This window comes from Crinia signifera, chromosome 3, assembly GCF_055691185.1.
Source record: "Crinia signifera chromosome 3, ASM5569118v1, whole genome shotgun sequence".
NCBI lineage: Eukaryota > Metazoa > Chordata > Amphibia > Anura > Myobatrachidae > Crinia > Crinia signifera.
In genome coordinates, this window is record NC_139219.1 from 213,265,483 (window position 1) to 213,280,919 (window position 15,437).

A 15,437-nucleotide genomic window follows, 5' to 3' on the forward strand; every position below is an offset into this window, starting at 1 on the left:
ATTGTCAAATGTAATAGTGGACTGATTTGAGAAGTTAGATTTTAAAGGACATCAATTTTACCAGTGACCACAGCACACATCTTCATTAGGAGGTGCAGTACCTGCTTCAGACAGGGAACCCTCCCCGGTAATTACATAATGCGTGCACATGCAATAACGCACAAGCTCCCAATAGAATAGTGAAATGATTGTGATAGAAACCATTGCAATTCCTACACATTGCATGGAAAGGCTTTTCTCCAAGCCCCTGTCCCTGCATGTAATTCTAAGTACATTTGGTAAAAAAAGTATTTTCTGCTGTGAATAGCAGCAATAAGAAATTCCAATTTAGTCTAAAGCCTATATACCCCTGACTGTTTCCACATTCACATTTTTGGCTCTTCACAAAATCTGGAAAAGAATTTCAGGAGGAAATTCCAAATAAAACAAGGAATTTGAGTTAATAACCTTTATAAGTATAAAGAGGATAAAAATACATTTTACTTTTTTTTACAGTTTGCTGCAGGGAAAATCGCTACTGTGTGCACAAACAAAACTTAATATGTGATAGGTGAAAACCAGAATTGGAATGGACCCTAGAATGCCACACTGAACAGACTCCCTTCGGCAGACTCTGTCATTCCAGACTTTGTAGTGCACATCCCCATCTAGGGAGTGTCCCATTTGGGGGGTGCCTGTGACAGCTGTGATAAGGGATGGAGAGATTACAGCCTCCCCATATGGTCCAGAGCAGTGGTACCCAACTCCAGTCCTCGAGAGCTACCAACAGTTCACATTTTCCTGACAACCCAGCTCCTCACAGGTGCACTCATTACTAGCTAACACATTTTCAAAGATACAATTACTTCACTTGTGATTCTGTGAGGAGATCTGGAAAACCTTAACTGGTTGGTAGCTCTCGAGGACTGGAGTTGGCTACCACTGGTCCAGACCATTCCAGTTTTTAGTACATCCCATACAGGGAGTCTGTAATCTGTCCTCACTGCTTGGAACACCCCACAGAGAGAGACGGATGGGAGGCGCACTACAAGCCCTAGAGATTGCCTCATCCTCTCGTTCAGTATTCTGTTCCAGTATTTACCTAATCCCATTACATATGTATTATCTATGTGCTATAATAATATCTACTCTGGAGTTCTGAGGGAATGCATAATGAAGGAGCCATGTACACATGGCACACATGTAGTAAGAGCCAGTATCTTTCGTAATGCTTTGCAATGTTTTTCCAACTATTCAGCAGGACTCATACAGGCTTTGAAGGTATGAGAAGCTATGGGGGTTATTCTGGTTGGCACGCAGTGCTGCGTGTAATTTTCAGTCCGTTTGCAGTTAGAATATGCCGCCACCCCCATTCGCAGCCCGAATTCGGCTGCACGGCTGCAAATGGATGTTTTGCATAAACATCCATTCACAGCCTATGGGGACAAACCCACTTCATTCAATGGTCACCGACAATTGAATTATGTGGTAGGTACACGCAAAACGAAGACACTCTCAGGTGTGTTAAGGCCCATATGAAGACTGGGCAGCTTTACCATCTGAGAAAATAAAGAGCCTCATCCAGAACTACCACAAAATACTTCAAGCTGTCATTGATGTTAAAGGGGGCAATACACGGTATTAAGAACTGGGGTATGTAAACGTTTGGTCAGGGTCATTTGGGTAGTTTCTGTTGTCATTATGATTTAAAAAAGTAAACACAGCTGTTTCACAATAAATGGCTTCACCCAAACACTAACCATGAAAGAAAGAAAAGTGTGTACTTGTTTCCTAGCAGGGCGCCCAGTACGCTTTTTGCATACAGGGCTATTCTCCGTACCAAAATTGCATTGCATCGCATAGTATGGGCCATTTTAGTGCCGTGAGATGCGATTTTTTTATGTAATTTATTCACTGCTCTGTTGGCCCCAGGGGATCGCATCGCACCTCCCGCAAAATTGCATGCGTCAACAACAATTAATTGAATAGCAAAACTTCCATTATCAAATTAGCAGTATGGTGTAAGACCCAGCTAATCAACTGTTGAGTCACCGTTAAATTCAGTGTGTCATCCCTGTGTCTATCATAGTAAGAACATATCCATTTTGGTTAAAATAGCATCTATCTACTTATCACAGTGGTCAGGAACAGGGGTAAATTTCCCCAAATAGGGTAAAAATTTAATTACTGGGGGTAATGGACGGTTTTGCTGCAGAGACACATGCATCTATATATGTCTCGGCAGAGCCACTGTCCATTACCCCCTGGAATTTAATTTCATTGCATATAGAATCAATATATAGGCCCTGATTCTGGTTCACTCGCAAAGGCAAATTCCTTCTCAAATGGAAAAAAAACTGTGGTGGTTTTTACCTATAGGCTGCAGCACCCCAGATAAAATCTGCCTCTTTGTGAAGCCAGATGCAATCTGTGATACTGGCTTTACTGTGACTGGAAGTGACTTCCTATTGGAAGTCCAACCTGCCAGTCACTCAAGACAGTCCCATTGGGAGGTGTTCCCTCCCTCCAGGATGCCTCTCTATGCGCAGCTGCGGGGCAGGCCCTAAAAATGGGTTCTGTGCATGCGCAGTACCATGGACGATACTGCGCATGCGCCGGACATGGGACCGTCAATACAATTGTACGGATTTGCTCCCAAAGCAGCCCCAAAGAGGCTGGGGCCACCGCATACACAGTACCGAAGAGGCTACTGCGCATGCGCCGGTCCTGCGATGGTGATCAGGACAAGAACATGGAGGCGGTGGCCACAGGGCTGGTGCAAGGTTTTATGGCACCCTAGGCAAAACTTCTGCCTTCTGCGCCCCTCACCCCCCCCCCCCCATCCCACCACATCACCAATTACCCATTTTACTAATAAATCAGACACATACACACAACCGTTCACTTTATAAATATATTTCTCCTAGGGATGGCCATCGTTGCCATTGCCATCGATGGCAATTTTGTAACTGGCTAAACTAGTGCTAAAACTATGCAATGGCTGACCATCAATATTTTTACATATCGATGGTCATCTATTGTGTTTGATTGAATGGCCTGTGGGCCAATCAAAACACGGGGGCGGGGCTATACAAAATATGGGGTGTTGGGGCGGAGCTATGCTCCGTGTCCCGTCACTTAAAAAAACACATTGTTTTGCTGTTCTATCGATGGAGGGAAACCATCTGGTTCTCCCCCATCGATGGCAAAAGTATTCCACATTGGCTATGAACCATTAATGAATTTGAATTATCGATGGTCGATGGCCATCCCTAATTTCTCCTCCTGCCCTCCCCATATGTCTGTCTATGGGGGGCTATGCTGGAGGGAGATCTGAGACCCCATCCAGCACAGCACCTCCTACCCCATAGACAGACATGTCATATATTCAGATCCCCTAATGCACAGCCTCCCCCAATATGCAGACATATCAGTCAAATGTTTTCCCCACACAGTTGTCAGTTTGCCTGCAGACAATCCAAGGCACAAACAGCCAGCCCACCCCCCCCCCCCCTCCCCATTTCAGCACAGCCTCCGCAGTCAGTGAAATGTATTCCCCTTCCACAAACACACACACAGTCAGTCTGCCATAATGCAGACAGTTGCCTACCCCGACTCACAGTTATCAGCAGTGCCGCGGAGCTCCAGTCCTCAGTCCCCTTGTCTCTCAAGCTGTAAACATGTGACAACAGCCTGAGGGGAGCTGCTCCCCCTGCCTGCCAGCGGCTGCATCTTTGTGTGATAGAGATGGCAGCCGCAGCAGGGAGGGAGCCAGACTGATACCTCATACCCGCCACACAAACATCGGGACCATGACTGATATATCGGTGGCCAGGGGGGTTTCTATGTACTCGGAACCCCCACACACACACACCCCCCCGCTGCGTGCGCACCTGAAGAAAACAGGCAGCTATTCACGGAACCCGCTCCTGACACTAATATACTTAATTTTAATGTTGGGCTGAAGAAGGGGCGGCCTCTAGTGGCCAGCACTCTAGGTAGCTGCCTAAAGCTGCCTAATGGAAGCTCCGGCCCTTGGTGGTCAGCTTCTTCAGTAGAGTTGACTAGACACGCAGTCTGTACTGCCGAAGTGGCGCCGAGTTTCTTTGCCTGGTTATAGGCTCCTGTCAAGGTATTCCCATCTCTAGTGTAGGGAAAAAAATGTGCACAGACTGTCACTATATCATCTTGAAATACTGATACTAATAGTTGCCTGGACATCACATTATCATTGGCTATACCACACACAGCCTGGCAGTCATTGGTGCTGATTACCATGTATGGCTGTGTGTGGTACAAATTTTGTACCACACACTGCCATACATGGTAATTATTATTATTATATTTTTATTTATAAGGCGCCACAAGTGGTACGCAGCGCCGTACATATAGAACACATTAGAACAGTACAGGGTAAACAGAACTAGACATAACAGTGAGAGAAAAACAAAAACAGAGCACAATTAGCAGCACAAACCTTAGTACACAATATAGCTGAGATATAGGGAAGTGAGTGACAAGAGATGCAGGTATACAGATGGAGCCGGCCTCCCTCTTGCTGGCGAATCGGCAGATTGTCTCCGCTGGCGATCCGCCAGCGGCGAGGTGCTCCATCTCATTGAGACGCGCGTGCGTCTCACACGCACGAGTGTCTCAGTTTCCGGGCGTCGGGGCGTCGGGGCGACGAGAACCCTGTCCGTCTCCGCTTCAGGGAGACGGACAGGGTTAGGGGAGGCGGTGGGGGAGAGCGGGGAGGCGGTGGGGACCCCGGGTGGGGAAGCACCATCGGAAGGGGACACGCGCGCGCATCTTGTGCGCGTGCGTCCCCTTTCGCAGATCAGATGGCGGCTGGCGGGGGATGGCGGCTGGCGATTCTTCCACCATCCCCTGCTAAGACCAGGCCGGCTCCATCTGTAGATTGTAGGTGAGTAAGAGAGTTGTAATTGAAATGCAAGAAGAGTGCTGTGAGAACAGGATGGAGGAGGGCCCTGCTCTAAGGAGCTTACAATCTAGAAGGAGGGGGAGACAGGTGACATGAGTTGCAGGTAAGGAGACCTGAGACAAGAAGTGAGGATGGCAGGGATAGTCAGGACATGAGGCAGCAGGTACAGAGAATGGACAAAGTAGTCCTCTCCCTCCCCCTATCCTCCTCTCTCCCCTCCACCTGCACCTTTGACCTAGCAGCCCTGTACTGTGGCCCATGCCACAACACACCCTTCTAGGGTGCAGAAAGCATGGTGAGTACATAGGTATACCACAGGATTGAGGAACCATGGTTTTGGTACAACAATGTAGTTCAGAAAGATAAGTACAGAGTTAGGGTAAGTAGTGTGAGAAGCAGGTGCAGAGGGACATATACAGTGCACAGAGAACTGATGTAGACTCTGGCACACTGAAATGGTTACAGAGAAATATGACTTGTGATATTAGGGTGAACAGAAAGTACTGGCTATGAGCATAGGTCAGGGAGCTCAGTGAGGGCGGTCCAGGCTATGTGTTCAGTAATGGTAATCATCATTATCATCAATTGCTGCCAGGCTGTGTACCGTACTAGAAGGATAAATAAACAATTTCTGGGAGTACAGTGTGTATTACAATGATATGATTTCCTTCCTTTAAAATCAAGGGGATAATGACGGCATATCTACATATATTTTGAGGTAAACAGGTGACCCCCTGACTTAAATAAGTGTAGTAGTTACACATTAATATGTGTTTATATACATTTTATAGAAATACATAATTATATAATATAATTGAAGAGGAAAAAGCGACATATATTCATGAGTTTCCTTCTCATAGAATTCTTGAGCAGGGGTCAGGGAGAGACAGTATCTGGCCCTGGGCCACATCACCTGTGACTGCACAGTTATGTGAGCCATCTACTGGACATAAAGGTGTGCAGAGAGTACCAAAGTTCATCTGCAATGGGAGTCAGTGGGAGACTAAAGGAATATTTCATTTAAGTAGTAATGGATAGCTATAGGGAAATTTACTAAGATCAAATTGGTACGAAGGTCCCATTCTTAGCAGGGTTTCCACAAATTTGCTAAGCTGAAAAATCAATTTTTCTAATTTATGTATGAAAATCACAGTTGAAAATACAAGCCAAGTACAAATCAATAGACCATCAGCCAAACTTGGCAGGACTTTCCATAGGCACCAGGACAACTCATTTACTATAATTTGTATGAGCAATGTCAGCCATTAATTCAGCTCAAAATACGAATGGCAAATAGACCACCTTTTGGCAGCCAAGTTTACAGAAGCATACATGGATCAGTGAGATATGTGCAAATATCTCGCTGTATGTTACAGAAAAAGAAAGAGTTAAAAAATAAACGGCGTGGGGTCCCTCCATCTAATCCTAACCAGCCCCGGGCAATTTCAGTCTGTGCTGGTTATAAAAATAAGGTGACAAAAATTGTCTAGGGTACCCTTTTATATAAAGAACCAGCAACGGGCTCTTGGACTGGTCCTGGTTCCAAAACTACAGGGGACGTAGGGGTCCCCCTTATTTTTTAAACCGGCACCGGGCCCCAGTAGCCAGTAAGGTAATGCTGCAGCAGGTGGCTATATAGGTCCCTGTGGCTGTGGCATTTATTACTTTTTGAAGCTTGATACATCCAGCCCAAAATGGGCAAAACATGAGATAACTGTGTACCTTGGAAGACAGCTACCTATAACCCGTTGAACCTGATATAAATATAAAACAGCAACAAACACAGTTGCACAATGAATGTAAGAGTTGGTGGCACCCACAGTGATCTTATTCGGGATGAAGGAAGCAAAAGCTACGCAACATATGTAATTGCCTGCAAGTTGCCCCAAATCCTATTGTATATCCATTACAGGTCCTACCAACACTATGCACAACTGAAGATGTTAAACTCATTAAAGCCACATTTCAAAGCTTCATTTGGCATAACAAGAGACCCTGCATTAGCATAATTAAATTACAACACAAAAACGCAAAAAGAGGAAAATCAATTTACCAATTGTACTAACTTACAATTATGCATCCCTCCTACGCTATCTGGGAGACAGACTCCATGAGCAAGATAATCATGCAAATACGTCTTAAAAAAATCATATCCTATTTCTTTCCACCATACAAACATGCCTTATCTGCAGAAATACTCGGTAAGCCATTATTAATGCCCACCTGGCAACGTTGCTGCACATTTCAATAGCTTTACCATTACCACTGATCATTCTATAGCCCACACCTGCATAGCCCACACCTGCTTTCCATTTTGATCAATAATGATAAATTTGATTTACAAAATAATAGAATGCATTTTGTTTATGCATTAGTACAGCCTAGTACAATGAAAACCAGGCAAATGTGTTTTCCACAATATCAGGTTTATGATGTTTATGCCTAAAATTTAAAATGGCAAAGCTTTTACAAGCAAGAGACAGCTAGTAAAATTGTTGCCCTTTTAAATATCAGGCATGCCATTGAATGTGGTAATAAATGAAAAATCAAAACGTTGGATTTGCTGTTAAACTAATTGCTGTTGTAAATCTAGTGGCAATCTCGCCAGAATTTAAAAGGTTCCAGAAAATTGCAATCTATTACATTTGACTTCAAAAGCATTTGTTCACTTTGAAAAAGTTACTTATACCCCATTCACACAGAAAATAAAATCCAGGAACTGGGGCTTTCGGATTATTAGATTATTACACAGGGAAAGGCACTGATTGGCTCTCTTGGCGGGGTGATGGCTGATTGGCTGTGAGGCTTGCAGGAAACCTTTGATAGTATCTTCCAGCTGTTCACCTTACTGTAAGGAGATGAAATGGTGGTAAAGGCTTTGCACCAATGTCTGGGTCACCTCAAGCACACACACACACACACACACACACACACACACACCTTCGATATGCCGAAAAAGAAGGAGATGGTGCTGTGTTCCCAAGGAGTTGCATACCACCACAACACTATTGCCAGTCTCCTGCATGGCTTGATGGTCTTGTGGTAGTTGGTGCTCCCCCCTGGTGTGTGCTGGGGTGAGAAGATTCTGCAGGTAATCGATTGTGGTATGGGACATCTGAAAGCGTGCTATCCACTGCTCCGGCTGAAAAGCTTGCACAGTCTCCCAGAAAGCTTCTCCATGCCTGCGGTCTCTGGCCCACACAATCTATTTGCTCTGCTGGTAAATCGCAGTATGGACGTAATGCTGCCCAAAATGAGGGCTCTCCTCAATGGGTGACTGCAGAGGGGGGAAGGGGGACTGTGTTTGTCCCTCTGAACCTTACTCTATATGAACCCTGACAGGCTCAGCGCTGCCTCAGATTAAAAACCCTCCCATAACGAGGCAGGTACTGCTGTCCTCCATGGGCCTGAAAAGCATATGATGAGCTCCACCAAGCAGAGCTTAACAAAAGCCTCTTAGCCTCTGACCTCTTGTGCAAAGTATCATGGAACTTAGTCAACTCCCAGTAATTTACTGCACACTTGTGCAGTTAGCGCGCCTTGGCTCCTAATGCTCAGCAAAATTAATCATTGTCACATTGGCAGATAGGTGACTCTGCAGCACTACCCCACTCCCATGCACAAAACCTTTAGCTTAAAAAATATATATATATTTTTTTAAATACATGGGGCACTTAGATAGAGAGGGGCCCAGGGGTACTGAGCCCCTGAGCCCCCCCCCCCTTCACCCGGCCCTGGTGAAACGGGGTCAGAGCTTTCAGCTGAGTCCTACCCGGGTTTTTGTATATTCTAGAACTAGCCTGTAAACCCTGGGTTTAGGGATTTTTCTGTCTGAAAGTGGTTCTATGTTCTGATTCAATAATCTTTTGGTTTACTGTATATGCTGTTGTCTATAAAAAAAAGTTCCTGTAATAGTCTTATTAGTGATGTGTATAGACGCTCCCATTTTATTGAGATGCTTACTGACTTACTGCCAGTGTGATGATATGCTGGAAACACATACAAAACTGGTATGCGGTGCAATGGTCAACAGTGAAACGGTTGATAGTCTTTAGGTCAACCACTTTTGGTCAACAGGCAAAATGTCGACACAGCAAAAAGGTCGACATGTTCAAAAGGTCAACACAAGCATGGAAAAGATCAGTCAAAATGCCGACCATCATTTTCTGACAGGCACAATGCTGACACGTTCAAAATGCCGACATGCATTATGCCAACATGGCCAAAATGTTGACAATCAAAATGTCAACATGAGTTTTATCATTTTTTTTTTTAAACTGACTTGTTCATACTTTACCATCCCAGTGGGCATAGAGGGAGAATATAATAGTGGGCTGAGCGCAGCGAGGCACCGTGCCGAAGCATGGTGAGCGCAAAAAGTGGAAACTCATGTTGACCTTTTGAACATGTTGACCTTTTTGCTGTGTGACCTTTGTGTTGACCTTTTGAACATGTCAAACATTTTACCATGTCCACCTTTTGCCTGTCGACCAGTAGTGTTAAACTTAATGACTGTCGATCATTCCACCCGTACCACCAAAACCTGGAGCAGAGGATTACAGCACACAGAAGCGATCAGTGAGGAGCCTGTAATGTGACTGAGGCTGATTGGTTGGTACTTTAGATATCTCCACTTAACCTCACCAAGCACTGGTTAATCCTCACCCCCCTCTTCTTAATCAGGGGCATAACTAGATATTTGAAAAGCAACATTGCAAAATCTTGTAATCTATGTACCAACCAATGGTTATAAATGTATGTGCCTTACAGCACTAAGGTGATGGGTTTGATTCCAACCATGGCCCTATCTGTGCGGAGTTTGTATATTCTTCCTGTGCTTGCGTGGGTTTACTATTCGCAGGCGGGGAAGTCATTCGATGGTCGCCGACCATCAGTTTAGAGTGACCTATATAGTCATCTGGTGATCCGGTGATGTCTGCTGCCCGCCCCCTGCACGTCCGTCACTGCCTCATTAGCCTGGGAACGCCCAGCGTTCTCATTGGAATGCCAATGGAACGGCGTGTAGGGTGCGTGCACCTGGCGAACTGAAAGTTTGCCTTGGGTTCATGCACCCAGTGTTTGCACATGCGCAGAAACCTCAGTAGTTAGACCCTTGCCCCTATGTATCAGTTTTTTCATCAGAAAAGAGACATCTAGTACAATTAGTACAATTAGTACAGCCTGTAGATCAAATCAGTTTTGGTTGTGCTTTAAAGGTCTATAAAATATCTAGCAATCACTGTATCTGGCAATAGTCACAATGAGGTTCCTTTTACAATGGAATTATAATAGACAATGATTATGATTTGCGTAATTGCACTTTCCTTTGTTGCTGCTTTATCAGTAAGTTGACTGCAGTAACATTGCAAAAAGTACAATCTGTTCTCTCTGTCATATCTAAACATGAATTAATATGATCTAATAAAAAACAATGTATGATTGCCTTCCAGTTTAAATAGTTTTGCATAAAAAGACAGTCTGTGGTGTGTGACTAAAAACACAGTAGCATCGACAACCTCAAACGGTTTCTCAGTGCATATGATTGCCCCCAAAAACTCTCCCACTTTCTTATTCTCACACCCTATTAGATTTGGCCCATGCTGTTTAAGATATCCCGGTACTTATATGTTAGTTGGGCGCCCACTAAGCTATTTGCTTAGTTTTCCGCGTCCCCTCGCCACGCTTCGGGCTAGGTGGCTCGCTGCACTCGCCACACTATATAAAATCAACTCCATGCCGACATGGATAGTGGGGGTATGAGCGTAGTAACTATAGTGGGCGCCCAACTAACATATAAGTACCGATATTCCTTAATGACAAATGGCCCACTCCCTATGATTCTCAAGCTGTACAGGTTAAGGGTGACACACCCCCTGACAAGCACTCGATTGAGTTGTTTATCCCTAAGAATTGGGCAGTATCTGTCAGATCAGTAGCACAGATGAACATGCCCAAATGTTGGTGGACATAGATAGCCAGACAAGGATAGGAACAATCCATTCCCTATATCTCTTTGGCTGGAGGCTGGCATAAATTATCAGTGTAATTTGCGCAACCAATATCAATATACACAATATAGGTAAAGCTTTTGCCCTAATTTTATTTGGCATTGATGCCAATGTGCCCTGATTCAGAGAAGTTGGGAACCCTTAGTATCTGGGCCTCATAGAAATGGCACCCCTTGCACTCACTAGAGTTATACTCCTACTGATAGAGTACTACGGTAAGAGGTTGGGTACAAAATCCCGGCAGAGAGAATCCAGATGGTAGGTATATAACACCCCCCCCCCCCCAGCATAATCCTATCCATCCCCTCCCCTAAGCTTTGGCGGGATTCTGACCATCGGGATCCTGATGAATCCATTGTAAGACCAGTTATCCAATGGATCAAAGACATTTACCCAATTGAAATATGGGGAGACAATTTTAATAGCATCACCTTCCCAATTAAATATTAAGATAAAAAAGGCTTCACTAAATGGTGGGATTGCTAAAAAAAAAAAAATGAAAAATAGCTGAGAATCAAAATTCTAAAAATGTCAGAGAGATTATATTCCAGATCCGCAGGGTGTAGTGATAAAAATGGACATGGGGACACAGTAATGACTTCCTAGAGGTTAATCATCTGAAGTGACAATTATCTTACATGCAGGATTAGGCAGATGCCATTAATGAAATTGCTGCGCCTGGTGTTTAAAGGTCTTTGCAACATGCAGTTTCGGGGAAACCAGTGTGCTGGTCCTTGCATCTTAGTTTCCCTAGCTGTCAGAGCATGCTGAGAGTCATTGATAAACTATAGAGAGGCACAGGGAAGGTTGTCAGCTGGGTTATAGACATTTTCCTAAAAATGTGTACAACTTCTGACATTCTGATAATAACATGCTTTCATGGGAATGGAAAAAGTGTGAGACAGAGCTTTAAAGCCAGATTGAGAGCTGGTCCTGTAATGACTGTATTTCAGTACACAATGATTCAAAACAAATATTTGTAATAATGATTTCAATAAATAATTAATTATTTCAATCATTATAATAATTATTAAAAATAATTATAATTAATTCAATTGGTCTTATGTCAGGGTTGCAGGGTTGCCAACTTTTTAAATCTCCTCTCCGGGAGAAGCCCAGACTTTCAGGGGGGGGGGGGGGGGGGGGCGGCTTGCGCGTGCCATCATTAAGCCGCACCCCATGATGGAAAATGACCAAGTTTACCACTCTCTGCAGAGGGGGCGGGGCTAAAATGATGCGGTTATGACACTTGACCCCCACCCCCTCATTGGAGATTGGCAGATCAGGTTATTTAAACAGTGCACTCAAGGGTTGAGAAAGCCATGAATCCCTACGATCAGGGGGGGCAGGGGTCCCCCAGAAACCGTGAGGGTTGCACACCTTTCCGGGCATCCGGGAGGGGGAACCGATTTTCGGGACCAGGGTAGGCAACCCTGTTTTATGTGTCATCTTCCTTGTGATGTGATAGTTGTCCATTAATACATGTATCTACTCTGTAGAAGGAATGAGTTGGAAGAGAGATACTATGGTAGACATACCATATAAAAATACAATAATAAAACCTCTCTCTCCTGATAATAGGAGATGAAATACAAACCAGTACCAGGACTGCCATATGTATAGGTAAGCAGCTGTTTCACCTGGTGTCTCTCTGGTGAAATATAGCCTAGTCCGTATGCCTACATATATTAGATCATTTCCTCTGTTACTTTATGTTGCTGTTGTTTGCCAAGTCTAATTTTCCTTAGGGATTGTGAAATTTAGCCAAAGTGCAACTCTGTCTGAATCAGACCCTTTGAGTGTAAACAATGACAACATATATTATCGTTCATACTCACTGCCGTGATGTTTAATGATGGATTAAACTGAATGGATTAAACAGCCCTGTAACTGAGTCCTCTGAGTTGCTATTCATCATATCATTCAGTCATTCAGTATAGCAAAAGTATATTTATTTTAATCTTGGTCATGATATATACACATTTTTTTCTTATCGTGTCTAGTAATATGTTTGTAGTCCCCCTTTCACATTACCTTTCAATGCCGGGTCGCACCTGAGATTGGCCAAGGAACCGTCCCGGGAGCGACCCGGTAATTGTGAGGTGAAGCTCCCCTCAGCGACCGGGCGATAAGCCAGGTTGCTGACATAATGCAGGGGCGAGGTAGAGTAGTGGTGTATCATGGGGGCAGGGGAGGAGGCAGCACTTGGAGCTGACACTGCCTCCTCCCTATAGTGTTGCTTAACCTGGGTTACCGCTTACGTTGCCCAGCAGTCTGGGTTCGACCTGGGTAAAATCCTTTTTAAAACCCGGACCCGGGTTATTCATGCAGTGTAAAAGGGTTATATGCCGTTTTTAAGGTATAATGTGGTTGTGGGTCAGATGTATCAAGCTTCAAAAAGTGATGACATGGAAAGTGCTAAATAGCCAGCCAATAAGCTCCTAACTGGCATGTTACAGGCTTGGTTTCAGAGGTGCTGATTTATGTTTTGGCTGGTGGGTGCTCAAGCCTGTTGAAAGAAGGTGTGGCATTGTAAATAGGAGCGTGTCTTTTAGGAGGGGATGTGGTCAATTACATATCATTCCACACACCATAATGCCCGTTACAAGTCATGCCACGCATCTTAATGCCTCTTACACATGCCACACACCTCTATGCCCATTTCACAGAATGCCACACACCATAATACTCATTACACATTATGCCACACACTGTAATGCCCGGTACACATTCTGCTACACACCATAATGCCCAGTACATATTATGCAACACATCGTAATGCCTGGTACATATTATGCCACACACTGTAATGTCTATTACACATAATGCCACACACCATAATGGCTAGTATGAGGAGAGTAGCAACAATGCGAGTTACAAGAGAAATATAAGAGATATATTTATTTCTTCACAAGCCAGACAAAACAGTGTGGGAGTACAGAAAACTCTAGAAAGCTTACATTCATACAGTTAAAAAGAATACAATTAACTTCTATTAGTCTATCTGCCAGTGAAGGCCTAGGAAATCAGCAATATGCTGCATTTCATTCAACTGCTGTTTTAGAATTGTATACTGTACAAGGCATTGTCCATCATTAGATAGCCTGAACACAAACATCAAATTCATTAGGTTTGAAGTTGTAGGCATTCCTATCATAGTAAAAAGTACATCTAAGATTAAGTTAAAATGACAATAAATGCATACAGTATACCCTCTAAATCCCTTAAAAGGACAACATATTGGCCTTTATCTGCTGCGGCCAAAACATATGCTAGAATGAATCACTGCATATAATCTCTATTAACTTGGAGCCTGGAGCCCGACATCTCTTGCTGTCAGAAGCATGTGGTAAGGTTCTGGGAAATTAATGGACCATTGGGCAGACGCTGTAAGCTCAGGACCATTGGGCAGATTCTGTCAGCTGTAATGGTGCAGAGCAGCGCATTGTATGTGCGAGTGCGCATGCACCAGCCGCGGGTCACGGTGAGCTAAAGAGCCGTTCTGCATCCGTGTATTACTCCGGGTATACTTCTCCCGGCATACTGTCTCCTGGGTGGCGGGTCCGGTAGTGCAGGTTTGACAGGCCGCAAACTAGCAAGCAAATGCGGTGGTCAGGAATTACAGGCCCATTGGTGCTCATAAATTTCCATGGGTGCTTGGACCCTTGAGCACCCACGGAATTGGCGCCTATGCTGGGTTTGAAAAATGACAGGTAGGAGCTGATTGTCTAGCTGTTTATTACTCTCCACTTTATCACTTTTTTAAACTTGATACATCTGGCCCTTTGTATTTTAAATAAAGAACACCTAAATACTAGTGCTTTCATAACTTTTCTGGCACATAGGGAAGGCTGAAATTATTACTTGCACATTTCTGCAAATACTGTTAAGAGAGAGGCTGTGATCATGGCTTCATTACCTACCCCCCTCTGACTCAAGTCCAATGCAGTGGCATATTTAAAAAAAAATTGCCGCCCGCTGTAAAATGTTAGCGGCCTTACCTCTCCGCATCTGTGGCCGGGACCCGCACATCTACTTGTCTGCGGTCCTGTCGCTCCTCCTGGCTCCTGCTAATGAAAAATGACCCTCACAAAATGGCTGCACCTAACAGCGGACCATTTTTAAGGATGCTAGAGAAGGCCACCGCCGTCTCCTCTAGCATCCTCAAAAACTGTCTGCTGTAAGGGTTGGACATTTTGTGAGTGCCGGAAGACAGGGGCTTTTCTTCCTACAACCCCCATAGAGGGAGAATAGAACCTGTGGTGAGCGAAGCATGCCACCAAGCCGTCGGAACACTGGCAGTCGAGATTTCAATGTCGGTATACTGACCGCTGGTATCCTGATTGTTGGACCGCCATACCACACCCACATTTTGTGAGGGCCATTTTTCATTAGGAGCCAGGAGCAGTGCCGGGACTGCAGACAAGTAGATCTGTGGGTGCTGGCCACAGGTGGCAAGCGATGGGGTAAGGCAGGTCCTGGCAGATGGCAGTGGTGCAACCCAGAGA

The 15,437-nt window shown here is 44.5% G+C and overlaps 1 protein-coding gene across 10 annotated transcripts in view; it reads right to left on the bottom strand.

Moving 5' to 3' along the window:
- DLGAP2 (DLG associated protein 2) overlaps positions 1-15,437 on the bottom strand; it is a 911,233-nt gene that overhangs the window by 14,793 nt on the left and 881,003 nt on the right. The window lies entirely within an intron of this gene.